The sequence below is a fragment of the Rhincodon typus genome, chromosome 18, assembly GCF_021869965.1.
Source record: "Rhincodon typus isolate 14 chromosome 18, sRhiTyp1.1, whole genome shotgun sequence".
Taxonomy (NCBI): Eukaryota; Metazoa; Chordata; class Chondrichthyes; order Orectolobiformes; family Rhincodontidae; genus Rhincodon; species Rhincodon typus.
In genome coordinates, this window is record NC_063349.1 from 43,641,887 (window position 1) to 43,657,155 (window position 15,269).

The 15,269-nt window shown below is 38.2% G+C and overlaps 1 protein-coding gene across 8 annotated transcripts in view; it reads left to right on the plus strand.

Annotated features, from left to right (window-relative positions):
* ppfibp1b (PPFIA binding protein 1b) overlaps positions 1–15,269 on the plus strand; it is a 149,541-nt gene that overhangs the window by 5,493 nt on the left and 128,779 nt on the right. The window contains exon 2 of one of the 8 annotated variants that reach the window (XM_048607437.1): positions 4,097–4,167. The exons of the other annotated variants lie outside the window; for them this stretch is intronic. The gene's annotated coding sequence lies outside the window, so the exon portion shown is untranslated. The remainder of the gene's footprint in view (positions 1–4,096; positions 4,168–15,269) is intronic. 8 annotated transcript variants of the gene reach the window in all.

A 15,269-nucleotide genomic window follows, 5' to 3' on the forward strand; every position in this document is an offset into this window, starting at 1 on the left:
TGATACTTGTTCTTTTTGCTGTTATTCAACTTGAAGTTTTTAAAAAAGTTAGTTCCTATTTTGTAATATCAATAATCTTGATGGATCAGGGGAGACCAATTTAAGAAGATAGACTGCTTTAGCTGCTACTCAGTCTATTCAAGCACATGTTGACCATCTGATTCGGCTGTTGACCATGATATCAAGCGCGTTGTCTTGGAATGGTGTCAAATTATAGTATCCAGATGTTATTGTGTTAAGGATGGCAGGTTCAGAAAAAGACAGCGTAATTTTACAATTACAATCAGGCTGTTGACAGGCACCTGGAAATACTTTTTTTTTGGACAAAGGGTGACTAAATCTGATACTTTTCCCTAAAAAGCTATGGATGCTGATTGAATTGGAGTCTTCAAGAGTGCATGTGCTAGAATTTTAGATGCAGGTAATGATATACGGAGTGAAGGTAGGTAGATAGGAACTGATGTTTAGATTAGTGGTCTCGTTAAGTTGTGAAACAGTTGCAGTATTTCCTTGTTCTTATGGGGACTACATGAACTGTTGCTACTGCAGATTTATTGGGAGCTATTCTATGAATAGGGACTACTGTATTAAATGACTTGAAGTGCATCAGGTTAATATTTCGAGGGGATTGAAATAGGCTAGAATAAATCCCTGCTTGCCATTTGTGGTCAGTCGGAACTGCCCAGGCTGGGTGCAGAGCTGCTTGCAAGCTGGGAATTGCCAGAGACAAGTATTTTCAGACACAAGTATTTTAAGAGCCAGTTGCTTCAAATTAATGCTGGTTGAATTACTTCTGTTTATGTAATGAATTATAAACATTCAGTAGTGATTTACTTGTCTTTGTACCTCATTTTCTACTGTGTTTTGGTCCTGTATGGACCCAATAAGGGGAAAAAAAAACAAACTTACGTCAGTCACTTTTCTAATTCTGTGCATTATTTCCCCTACGTGCTTTAGAAACTAGTCATGTATAGCTGTTGACATCATGCACACAAGGTTATTTTTGGTGCACAAGCACAGTGGTTATTGATTTTGGACAACCAACCTGGAGGTTGAGAGCTGAGATTCCACTGTAGTAAATTCTGATATTCATTCCTGATGATGTGATCATCTGCATGAGTCAGGTGCTTGCTTGACATTACAAATACAAATATTGTCTAATATTGTTTTCATCACCAATTCAACTTGCTTTCTTGTGACTCCGCTTGATGGCCTCCATTCCATTTCAGGGCAAATAAATTGGATCAGCTCTTCCTAAGAACATTTTAAAGAATGCTGTAATAGATATAATGGCATGTCTAACCATTGAGGATACGAGGCAAGTTTCTGAATTCTATAGTTTGAATTTAGGTTTGGTTCTGTTCAAGATGTATATCTGTTATATGCCTTCCTCAAAGTGGTGGCCTTGGCTCAGGTGGTGATGCTCTTGCCTCTGTGTCAGAAGGATGAGTTGAAGTCCCAGTCTCTTGACTCGAGCATGCGAATGTAAGGTGATCAGTACAGTACTGAGGAAGTTCTGCATTGTCCAGGGTGCTGCCTTTCAATGCAGCCTTTTGCTGCTAATTTATTTGGCATTGTTGGAATCATTCTGGTTAGTTGTCCATATCTTTATTTAGAATAAAGAACAGTACAGCACAAGAACAGGTCTCTTGCTGACACATGACAACTTTCTAAACTTAAAAATCTATTGTCTCCGTGCAGTCCATATCCATCTATTCCCTGCCTATCCATGCATCTGTCAAATGTTACTACTGTATCTGCTTCTATCACCATCTCTGGCAGTGTATTCCAGGCACTTACCATCCTCTGTATGAAAACAAAACTTCTTTCACATCTCCTTTAAACTTAGCCCCTTTTATCTTAGAAATTTCTGGGAAAAGTTTCCTGACTATCCATTCTATCCATGACTCTCAATTTTGCAAACTTCTATCAGATCTCCCCCTCAGTCTCTGACATTCAAGTGAAAACACACCAAGATTTTCCAATCTCGCCTCACTTTTGAAGATTTCTACTTTGCTGAACAAGTTACAGTAATAAGAAATGCTATTTATGTTATGCCTTTAATGTAAGGTAGTGGAATGACACTGTGCTTTGTAGGAATGTTATGGGACAAAACTCATTGACACTGAGCAGCATGCAGCATTAGGACTGAATATCAAAAGCTTGGTCAAAGTATTAGATTTTAAGCGTTGTCATGAAGCAGAAAGAAAAGACAGAATTTTGGACAGAAAATTCCAGAACATGGTGTCTAGGCAGCTGAAAACAAGGCTGTCAACAGCAGAGTGATTAAGTTTAGAATTGTTCATTAGGCTAGAATTTGAGGAATGCAGTGATCTGAAGTGGGATGCAGCACCTAAAGGGCTGAAGGATGTCACGGATGGGAAAAAGGTGTAGCCATGAAGCAATTGGAAATAAGGATGAAACTTTAAAAATAATGATTTCTTCAGAAAGAGCCAGTGTGGAGCAAGGTGTACAAAACGGATGGGTGAATGGAACTTGGAGGGAGTTAGAACACAAGTGGCAAAATGATCTTGAGATATGCTTGTGGAATAGTTAAGTCTAGAGGTAATGAGTGTGCATGGGGATTTCGCCAACAGATAGTCTGAGGCAAGACTGAAGTCGGTTAACAGGCGCCTTTCATGCTGTAGGTATGTAGTTCTGGGTCAAATATAATACCAGGTTTGTGGATTGTCTCATTGAGCGTCAGACATTTTCTAAGGGGAGAAATGGAAAGCGAATAGTTCCTATGAATCAAAACAATGGCTTTTGTATTGTGATATTTAACTAGAAAAGTTTTCAGTGCATCCAGTGTTGTGAAATGTTTTGTAACTTCTGTTGTTCATAGTTCATACCAGTTCATGGCCAGTTGACTCTTGTGCAGGCAATACAGGAGTCCCCTGTAGCCATTTCCCCTTCAAGTATGTTTTGTTTAGGGGGGAGAGCGCAGGGTGGTTAATAGCCTCTCGGAGGTAAGCAGCAGTCTGATCAGTGGTACCACCAATGGCTCTGTTGTACAGGAGGGAGGGTTGAAGTGTAGGCAAGCAGTTGTGATGGGGCACTCTATAATCAGGGTCACAGATTGGCGTTTTGCCCGTACATATGGCCGCAAGCGAGACACTGGGATGACATGTTACCTTCTGATGCTAGGGTCAAGGATGTCTTGGCGTGGGCACAGCATATTCTGATAGGGGAGGGTGAGCAGCCAGCCATCGTTTGTATTATTATTAACAATGTAGGCAGAAAGAGAGATAAGATGCTGCAAAGGGAATTTAGGGAGTTGGGTAGGAAGCTTAAAAAGCAGGAAGTATCTGGTTGTATTCTTGAGATTAGGATCACTGCCACATGCTCGTGAGGCCAGAGATAGGAAGATAATACAGCTGAATGTGTGTCTAAAAAGCTGATGTAAGAAGGAGGGCTTTAGATATCTGGATCATTGGTAGGACCAGGGTAGGAGGGACCTGTACAAGAAGGATGGATTGCACCAAAATTGGAGGGGCGCCATCATCCTTGCAGGGAGATTTGCTAGTGGTGTGATTGAGGGGAAGGTTGATAAGTCAACTAAGTAATAGGAAGAACAGGTAGGGGTGGAGTAACAAACGCAGCAGGACTGGTGGCCTGAAGTATATTTATTTTAATGGAAGTAGTAAAACAGGTAGGGCAGATGAGCTTAGAGCCTGGATTAATACATGGGGCTATGGTATTGTAACCATTACGGAAACTTCGTTGAGAGAAGGATGGGACTAGTAGCTCAGTGTCCCAGAATTTCAGTGCTTCGGGTAAGATAGAGTTGCATTACTGAGAATGGCACAGCTGTACTAAGAGACATCTTAGAGGGCTCATTTAGAGAGACCATATGGGTTCGCTTCAGCTGGCCCTGTATACCTCTTGGCTGTCTGCTGTGAGGTTAGAGTTTATTGCATGTTGTAAGAGCAAAGCAAACTGAATTAGATCAATCAGTCCCATAGCCTGCTCTGCCATCATCTAGATCATAGTTGATGTTTGACCTTAATGCTATTTTCATGCATTACCCCCACATCCCTGAAGTTGATGGATCTTTGTCTTGAATATATTTAATGACTGGCATTCTCTACTGCAGACTTGTGGATGAACAAAGGTTCACCACCCTGTGGATGAAAAAAATCCTCCTGGTTTTGGTCTGGCCCAGAGGTAGGGATACTATTGCAAGAGCCTATTCTGTGGCAAGTATATCCTTTCATGCTCCTGCCGTAGCAGAACTGAAATATGATGGGTGATAAATGATTGATAATTGATTTGTTACTTTGAAAAGTAATTTTTCAAAAGGGTAAAATAATTAGTAACTGTGCTAAATGAATCTTACTCCATGTTAAAATTGGTCAAAGCCCTGGAGACCTCCACCAACAGCAAAAGCAAATGTTACTCGGTCTTCATGCAATAACATGAAATGATAACAACTGAGGTCATACCTATCAGGAAAGATGCATCAGGCTGGGGCTCTTTCCTGGAGAAAATACTTCTGCTAACTGGTGACTAGCATGGATCTGTTGAACCAAAAGACATTTATCTGCATTATAAATTGATTTTAATTCTTTACATAAATCAGTTTGAATGCTTTCTCTGAGCCCTCAAAAGACTATTTCCCTTTATAAATATTGGAAGCAATTTGTGATTGAATTACACAACATATGCATACTCCAGCATACTAAATACAGCACATCCTGCTTTTGTGACATTGCATCACATGATGGTACTATTTCTTGATGTTTTTATGTAATATATTAGTGACTGCAAGGTTTTTAAAGAATATTTATGTAATGTACATTGCATTTTTTTTTGAAAATAGTAAATAGTTTGGAGGCAAATTGGATTAGCATAATTTCCAAACCTTTAAATATAATAAATTTTGTAAAATTTAATGAATTTGATCAACGGATATCCTCTAACTCTCTTAGAGAACGGCTCAACTCAAGGTAGCAGAATTGCATTATTTAGAGATTACTCTACACACTTTAGCAGAGAAAAAATTAACTTCATTGAAAAAGCATCTCAAACTTTCAATAATACGTTTTACATGTTTGCCTTGCTGTGATTCTGTATACCAGAAAAATATATTCAGGATCAAATTTGCCATTTCCTGAGACAAAGTTTAGCAGCATAGTTGTGTGTGTGACTTAAAAAGTCTAGCTTCCTCTGACAAAGGGATAAATGCTGGAAACCTGAAATAAGAACATGAAGTATTGAAAAACCTCTTGTCCTGAATGCACCTGTGGAGAGAGAAACAGTAATCAGTTCAGGTCAATGACCTCTCATCAGAACTGTTTTTCTCCATCCATGGATGTGCCATACCTGCTGAGCATTTTGAGCATTTTGAACATTTTGTTTTGTTTTTAATTTTGGTTTTCTGTGACCTGTTAATAAAAGAAAATAACTTGAAGTTTTAAAGAAAAAAATTTGTGTTTAAGCTTCACACTACCTGTTTGAATACTTCATACTACCTGTATGCAGTATTTCCACGCAGAGTTCTGTGCTGCAGCAATATCATTATTTTTACATTTCAAATCTTTCTTGGTGACTTAATTTACTTCGTATAGTATATTATTAGGGTGTTGGCATTAGTGGCCATCCCTGCTTGCCCCTGAAAATTGCTGGTGAGCTGCCTTATAAATTGTTTAGAAAGCATGGAATAAATGGTTCTTTTTCTACTGAAAGCATTAACAGCCTGTAATAAAACACCCTAGCTGCTTCAATAGGTGTATGATGGGGTAAAATTTGACACCCTGGATTTCTAACTGATTGCGTCTTGAATGGCTGGTTGATTTTGGAATTTGCTGTATAGAAATGTGCACACTCTCATGGGGACAGAATTCTTTTTGACAGATGGGAAGCAAGTTTGATTTTTAACGGAATAAAAATGAAACTTGAAATAATATCCTGCTACCTCTAGTCTGTTGAACTAATGCATTGTCCATTTCATGCCAGTCGTGTTAGTAATTTTAGTTTAAGCAAAGTGAAAGATTAAAAAAAAAACAGCCTTTCACTTGATCTGAAATGTGTAGCAGTATGTTAATGCATCAGTATACTAGACTGTCACAAGATGTGCTTTCTGAAGCCAAAAGTATGGTACAAATACACTGACCTTAAATTTTTCATGCAGATGTGATTTTTAAGGAGAGCCAGTGTTCCTATTTGTTTTAGCTTTTCTATGATTCTCACAAGTGGAGTCTCCCTCATGAGTTATCAACAGATTTTTCTTTTGAAGACACTGGTCTGTATTGTGTGGTCATGAAAAGCTGGATTTTTTTCTGCATTAATGGCCTACTCTAGGTCAAATATTTGACATAAGCACTATATTTTTTTCCATTGTAACACAACACTTTGTCCTACAGCATTTTCAGCTTCTGTTTTCAATTAAACCATGAACTGAAGAATTCATTCTATGAATATTTGTTGATTTCTTCTTACTTGACATGCATCATATTTGCAACCGCCATTTGTATATTTAAAAGCATTGCTCTCAAAATGTCTTTTGTAATTTTTATAGCCAAGTATAATCCGTGTGAATGAACTTCTTAAAAGTAATAATTTTAAGGTGTAAAGTTATTGAAAGGTTGGGCAATAAGTGGGTCATGTTGTCACTGGTGTTCTTTGGCTGCGAGGAATTGCCAGAATACTAGGCAGGAATTTAGCACCAAACTTTGATATTACTAGGTGAAATAAACGGTGGCCTTTATCCTGTGACCATTTTACCCTCTACCGGTAGAGCTTAGACTGGGACCTCTGGAACTGTGGCTTAAACATATATGTATCACTATACTGTTCAATTAGTTACAATTTTAGTTTTCTAAAGGCAAGCTTTATGTTCTTGCCTCAAGAAGCCTTCTGAACTTGCCTTGTCAAATTGCTTCCTTGCTGAGACTATTTCTATTACAGTCAATTGCTCTGAAGTTTTGGGATTTCTGATAAAGCTCAAAAGCAGGAAGTTGCTGTCAGAATACTTCTTCTTTTTGTAAGGGTTCTAATTGAAGCCAAAGCAGCTGACATCTGCTTTTCAGGACTAACCCAAATTATATGGGTTATTTCCTTATTGACAAGCCAATTGAAAAAAAGACTTTTCTGAAGTTATCTGTGGTAAAACTTGAATTATTTTCAGATTTGGGTTTTAAGAAGTGAATATTAAATTTTACATTTTCCTTCAGTGTCTTATGTACATTTGGTGAGTTGGGAACAGTTGAGTTTTCTTTGCAATAAAAACAGAAAATGCTGGAAATAACTTATCTCCATCTAAATAAAAAACAAAAGAACTGTGGATGCTGTAAATCAAGAACAAAAACAAAGCTGCTGGAAAAGCTCAGCAGGTTTGGCAGCATCTGTGAAAGAAAAAACAGAGTTAACGTTTTGGGTCTGGTGAAAGGGTCCTGAGGAAGGGTCACCGGACCCGAAACATTAACTCGGTTTTTTCTTTCACAGATGCTGCCAAACCTGCTGAGCTTTTCCAGCAACTTTGCTTTTGTTGTTGTCTCCAACTAAGTCCTGAAAATTGGGGGCATCGTTAAGTGATTCATTGTAATCAATTAATGTTAAAATCAGAGCTGGATTCCTTTGGACTTTTTGTGCCTGGGGGAAAAAGAAAATGTATGGGTTGTTGTGCTGTACCATGTAAATGCAGCAGTGTTCCTAACTGGCAAAACAAAAACAAATCACTGAAGTTAACAGAAATATTATATGAATTCAAATTAGACAACACTTGCCAGTCTGTCTGTCTTGAGCAGCCTCTTTGGTCATGGGTGACTTGCTTTCACTCTTTGATGGGTGGCGAGAAGGTTAATAAATTTAATGTGTAATCTCCCAGACACTGCCATGTGTGGGCAGATGTTACTTGGAAGGACTGTTAGGTGAGTTGCTTGGAGCTAATTGCACTGTCCATTTTAACCACTGCATGTTCCTGACCAAATTTCTTCCTAGCAGCAAGCTCGATGCCGCTATTTGCTGGGTACAGTATTTATTGCTTATGTTTGCAATGGAATGGAGTAAAAATCACTAGTGTGAAGTAAGAAACTTTAAAATGGCTTATCTTTCTCATCAGTTCTCTCATTGGCTTTAAAATGGCTCCTCTGCCTCATCTGCTATGTACAAGGAGTCTGCTTTTTTTAAATTTATTCATATGATGAGGGCTGTTGGCTAGGCCAAAATTTATTGCCCAGGGGGCAGCTAAAAGTCCACATTTCCCTGGGTCTGGTGTCACATGTAGACCAAGTAAGGATGACAATTACCTTCCCTCAAGGACATTTGGTGAACCAGATGGGTTTTTCCAACAATTGACGATGAATTCATGGCCATCATTAGACACTTAATTTCAGATTTTTATTGAACTCAGATTCCACTATCTGCTGTAGCAGGATTTGAACCCAGTTTGAATCCAGCAGAATTCTGGAACATTTCCTGGGCCTCTGGTTTAACATTCCAGCAATAATACTACTAGGCCATCACCTCCACTAAGTATTTTTCACTGAAACAAGTTGTGTGTCCTTGACTTTCTCAGCTCAGTCATGACTGGCACCCTGCTGTTAGGAGGAGTGGGAGGATGGCTGAAGCCCTACAGCTAGCCATGCACCACTGTCCCACCTTCTGGAGGTAGTAATGGTCAGCAAGAAGCAGTCCTGTGGCCTCGCAGAGATGCTGTCAGTCAGCAGCTACAAATGTGGTCATAGACAAGCAATGGAAAGCTTGGGATGAGGAGCAGACTTGGGTCACAGTGAGAGAGCCATGCCAAAATAACACCAGTTAGGTCATATTGAACGATGTTAAAATTAATCTTGTGACATTGAATGAGATTACCGGCCCTGTCAAGTTATGAATGTTCAAGTGAAAGTGTTAAATGGGCAAATTTAAAGGAGGACTTGCTCTATTGGTTTTAGTACTGTCGATTAAAAACATTACTTCAAGGCTTACTTTATTGATCTTTACTGAAGGCTGCTAAGTCACACCTGCACATTAACTTTTCAAATAGCCTGCAGCCAAGTAAAGATCACAAAGATGATTTCTGGTGTAATGAGCACTGTAATTGTGCAGCATTTTAATTCTGCCTTTCAGAATATCAGATTTGAATTTTATAGAACTGTTATCATCTGAGGGTCACTAATTATTTTGTGACTGATACATTTTTAGATTTGATGGATGGCATTAGCAGTTTGTGAAAGTATTTGGCTTTAGTTTTGTCTTGCTTGCCAAGACCTGCAAAGACTGGAAGAACTTGTTCAGATTACTGGATGCTATGAAAAATCTATAAAGCACAGATTGTCAGCTGATTAGTGCCTTCATCCCGATGCACTCGAAATTTGCGTACGTTTGTGATTGCCGGTTGCATGTCGTACATGGAGATTTTTTTTGAAACATCCTGTCAAAGTAGATGAGCAAAGACATCTGAAGGTTGGATGCGATGTTGCGGAGGGAAGTGCACAAACATCAGAGTCAGCTGACTGGCTGTGAGCTGTGAAATGTCAGGAATAGACCATTTAGCCCCGGAGCATTTTCCACAATTTATCACAGATGATCTGTCCCCTAACTCCATGATGTCTAGTTTGCAAAAATACATCAATCTAATGAAAATTAACAATCAATTCAGATACTATTGTTTATGGTTAAGAATGTCAACCCTTCACTGTCCTTCGCATGGATAGGTGATAGCCTAGTGGTATTATTGCCAGCCTATTAATCCAGGGACCCAGGTAAAGTTCTGGGGACCCATCATGGCAAAGGATGGAATTTGAATTCAATAATAATCTTGTCTATAAGAGTCTGACCATAAAACCATTGCCAATTGTCAGGAAAAACCCATCTGGTTCTCAGATTTCCTTTCCTAAAGGACATTAGCCATCCTTACCTGGTCTGACTTGCATGTGACTCTACCCACAACAATGTGGTTGACTCTTAACTGCCCTCTGGGCAATTGGGGATGGGCTTTTCAGTCTGATGATTTGCTGTGCCGCTCATTAAACAATGGGCTAAGAGTGTTTTGGTCCTCGGCTCTGCACACATTGGTAAGTGGGTCTTCTAATTTATTTGCCAAACTGGATATTGTGATTGTTAGGCAAAATAATGTATCTGTTATGACGCTGTGGTAACTGAAAGCTGACATGCCTCATGTTAGGATGCTGCCTTTTAGAACCAAAGCATGACTCCTGTTTTACGTACTTAGTCGTGTGAGACATATAATTCAGTTAGGGCAGAGTGCCTTCAGATTGCTGAAATATCCAAATTGTAGCTGACCAATTTAGTTGTCCCTTTTTAATTATGTTTGATTATTATTTTGCTGAAACAGTGCCCTTGAATGTAAGTTCTGTCATATATTTATAATATTATATAATGAAGAGTTTACTTATGCTGTTTGGAAATTTTGTACCTTGTCTACTAATTGCAGTAATTTTCAGTTGCGAGTTGTATCCCAAAGTTTGAAGGACTTGAGTGCTTTGTGTGTCTCTGGATATGTTTTTCCCTTGCTTCAGTTCTGATAATATCAGAACATCTTGCAGATTTCTTTGTTTGTTAATGGGGCTAGGTTACAACTATAACAACAAAATTGAGTCACTTTATGGTGGTTGTAGCGGTGAAATTAAATTTCTCAGTTGGAGAGAGTAAAGAGAATTAAATAGATCACAATGTTTTCAAAACTACTATTTGGAAGGAAGATTCTAAATAACTGCTTGACCCTGTGAAAATAACATACTGTGGACAAGTAAAGTTGCTCTTTGCTCGCTGGTATTACGCAAATAGTGTTTAGTATTTATTCTCCACGTGTTCCCACCCAGTTCTAACTAGTGAAGTGTTCTTCTATAATGTGTGAATATCCAATGGATGGGACTGTTCTGATATAACTGTGCTTAACTGCCCAGCTATTCTGATCTTTTACTTTGTCATGGAGAAGCACCAACTACTTTTTGGCATCTTCAGACACCACTACTTCTGGAGCAAAGTTGAGGGGTAAATAGCCTACTAATGTTCCCGTTGATCCTAGGATCACCGTGCATCAGCAATTTTTGTAAACTGGAGTTTACATAAGGAGTCATTTTTAAAACCCTGGTATATTCAGTTTGATTTGAGCGCAACCTCACAATTGGGTGTAGTTACTGCATGTTAATAGTTTAAACAGATGTCTAAATTAAATGGTTGAAGTTGACCTTCTTGAGCAGAGTAACCAAAATGAATCTAAATTTAGTCTTTCAGACTTGAGACCTCGTACAGTAAATAGACAGTTAGAACTTATACATGGAAATTACTCTAATTCCCAGTTGTCAGTCATGAATAAATGGCATGTAATGTGGATGTTGTCATAGTGTATATTCCACTGGATTTTTATAGCAGTTTATATGAAGACTCGATTAACATGAGATCCCTGAATTTAACCCATGTCAAGGTCATAAATGTGGTTGAGCTGTTACTTGGAGAAAATTAATTTATGCAATGGAAACACGAGTCAATTTTAAGCTTTGCCCAAGCTTATTTTTAAGAGGATATACAAAGAAGTAAACCACTGTGTTTTTGTTCGAGAGCTTTTAATTTTAGTCTTTTTGAGAAATGGACTTGAATATAATGGGAAGATTAGCCATGTGACTGTGCAGCTGTAAAATCTGAAACATTGATGTGTTTGCCAAGTCTGTCTTTCTATAGAAAGAAACAATTAACATTTTAGGTCTGTGATCTTTCAATATAACGACTTATTTCAAATTTCCAGCATCTGGAGTGGTTTGCCCCATTCTTCCCGTGCCCCTACAAACCTTTTTGCTTGAAATATGCATTCAGTTCCCTTTCAAAAAACTTAGTGAATCATCGTCCACCACCCTTGCTGGCAATACATTTAGGATCACCATAATTCTGTTTAAAATGGATTCCTTAACGTCTTGGGTATTTTGACTTTCATCTTAAGTCTTAGTCCTTTGGTTACCAATTCTCTTGCCACTAGAAACGGTTGTTTCTTATTTGCTCTATATCTTAAAACTTCATGATTTGATATACCTTTCATCAAATTTCTTCTTGACCTTCTCTGCTGGAAGGAGAACAACCATAACTTTTGCAATCTTCATGTAACTGAAGTCGCTCATCACTTGTATCAAAGTAAATCCCCTCTGCATTATCTTTAAGACCTTGCTGACTTTCCTAATGTGTAATGCCTGGGATTGGATGCAGTATTCTAGCTGGGGTTTAGTCAGCGTTTCATCAAAGTTTAGCATAGTCAGGTATTGATATGAGAACAGTAAAAATGTAATCTGAAAGTAATGACATCCGAGTATGCTGACTATAGTCCTAAACCTTTGGAATGACTCCACTGTAAAAGGGCATTTAGTTTACTGCTTTAGATCTAGAATGAAGAAGGTGCCACTGTGGCCAGTGCTCTCAGTACCTTTTGGTTTTGTGTGAAATACAGTTGAGCAATCCTACCTTCCAAATTGATGTGTAGGTCGTAATTTCTTATTCATTGGCAATACCTCTGAAAGGCTACGAGGGTGATTGACTTAACAAATGTGCATATCGGTGTAAGGAGTGGTCAAAAAAATTGGTACATGTAAATTAAACTTTAATCTGATATTCCTGACAGCTGATTAACCTAATATTCCTTGGGTAGGCGATAGCCTAGTGGTATTATCATTGGACTGTTAATTCAGAGACTCGGATGATGTTCTGGGAACCCAGGTTCGAATCCTGCCATGTCAGATGGTAGAATTTGAATTCCATAATAAATCTGGAATTAAAAGTCTAATGATGACCATGGAACTATCGTCAGTTGTTGTAAAAACCCATCTGGTTCACTAAATGTCCTCCACATAGTCTGACCTACATGTGGCTCCAGACCCACAGCAAGGTGGTTGACTTTTAACTGCCTTCTGGACAACTAGGGATGGGCAACAAAATACTTGCCCAGCCAGCTATGCTGACTTCCCGTGAATGAATTAAAAATAAACATGAAAACGCTTGATGCTCTAGCTAAGTCCGGAAATGAGCAAATCTTCCATTCCCTGGCACAACTATCTTTCACTTTAATAGGTACGGTAAGTTTCAATGATTGGATTCAGGCTGCTCAGTTAGTGTTTGGAGATGTGCTGTTTTGGTATTTCAGTAGAGCTCTTGATTATTTCAGGTGTTACAGTATAGTAATAACTGAAATTCAGCAAAGTAAATTTGCAGCTGTCAGTTGAAAAACGTCAGGTGTTTTAAATAGTCAAACTGCATTATTAATTTATAAGCCGTGACATACTTCAACATCATGAGTATGCTATTTCAGTACTGTATTGTATGTTAAGTTGTGAAGTTTGTGTTGGGATGGATTAATAGACATTCAAATGAATGTAAGAACGAACAAACATTTTAACTTGTTAACCCTCGGGCTGAAATAAACTTGATTCTGAATAGAATTTAATTAAATGTTTTGTGTTCATTAAGATTAAATGCTTGAAGGGTTCTATTTAAAAAAAAAATTAGATGCCTTTTAAAAAATAATGTCTCTTTATGTCCCAACTATAAGTAATTTACAGAACTGTAATTCCACTAATTAGAGTAGGCGGACAGAGGTTATAAAGAATAGTAATTTGTTTTAACTGATTTGTAATGAGAAAAGCTGGATTAGTTCAGTAGTACAATACTTTTGCTTTTGTTGTACAAAATACAATCGTTTATTAATCAACAGTGCAGTTCAGTCAATGGAATGCTCAACTTTTCGTTGATGCTGTGTCATATACTGTAGTTTTAAATCGCTTGGGGTTTTACCGGCTGCTTTTTTTTTCTTGATTCAGTTCTGTCTTTGAATAGGGTAGGAGTGCAGTTAGATTATGCTTGTCTTCAAGCCCATTTAATTATTTCCACTTTAGCTGGAGGACATTGTGCAAATCAATTTCTGAATTGTTTATATATAAGTATGAGCTTTTTTTATTGCAAGCTTGAACGTTTCAGTAAATCAAAGTACAATCATTTTTCCCTAATAGCTAAAGAAATGAGGAATCTATTACAGTAAACTGACCGTGATAACAGAACAGACAAATGTAGATCAGTGGAAGAGAACCAGAAAATCTAGAATAGAAATATGATGGAAACTGGTGGCCATGCAGTGGATCTAAATTGTAGTTTGTAGTTGCAACTTAAAAAGAAATGTACCCACTTCTAGAACGTGGGTTTCTTTGAGAAGGTGGTGGTGAGCTGCCTTTTTGAATCTGCAGTCTACATGCTCTGTAAGTTGACTCTCAATACCCTTAGGGAGCAAATTCCAGGATTTTGACCCAGTGACCTATGGTGATGCCAGTTGGTCCAGCTGGTTTCATTTCTTTTGTAGTGTTTTGATAAAATTGAGTGGCTTGCTGGGACATTTCAGAGGGCAGTTGAGAGTCATCAATGTTGATATTGATCTGGAGTTGTGTGTAGGTCAGACCAGGCGAGGATGGCAGATTTCCTTCCCTGAAGGACCTCAGTGAAACAGATGGGTTTTTCCAGTCGACAATGGTTTCACGGTCATCAGTAGATTGTTAATTCTTAACTTTTTTTTATTGAATTCAAATTCATCTGCCATGGTGGTATTCGAACCTGGTCCTCTGTCAGCTGAATTTCTGTATTAATAGTCCAGTGATATTACTATGAGGCCATCGCCTCCCCATGATTTATTTCATGTAGAAATTTTATTGATGTGTTTCCATGTTGTGTGTATTTTTTAACTACGTGAGTAATCTTTTTGATTTTCCCAGACAGTTGGTCAAATGGGTAATGATAATTGTTTAACAGAGACAAGATCTGACTCGCTCATAAATAAATCGGGCTATTCCAGCTAATCAGAATTTTAGATTCTGGCATATTTTCAGAAAACTGGATTCTCTGGTCTTTTTGTTGGCCCACTTTTGACTATGCACAATATTTTAGGACTGTTAAATTTGAGTTGAATCTCTTGTAGAAACAATTGAATGTTAAGAAACAAATTATTCGTTGATTTCTGTGTACTGAATATGGATGACTTTCTCAGAATCATGAATGTGAGCTGCTATCAGTCAGAATTTTGTAAGGGCTTTGAAATGGTGTTCTAAGTTTTTTTAAAAGATAAAGTCGCCGTAGTCCTACCGAGTCATACGACTGCTCTCTTATCAAAGAGGGTCCCCAAGCCTCAGGCACGGGGAGAGATTGAGAAGGCGAGTCCTTCGTGGTAACCTCAGTCGGTGTGGGAGTTGAACCCATGCTAATTTCTGAAAGCTGTTGCTCTGTCTTTTGTTACAATCCGGAGCTCTATCTTTTTCTTTACAGCTTGACAGTGCAAGTAGGGAAAA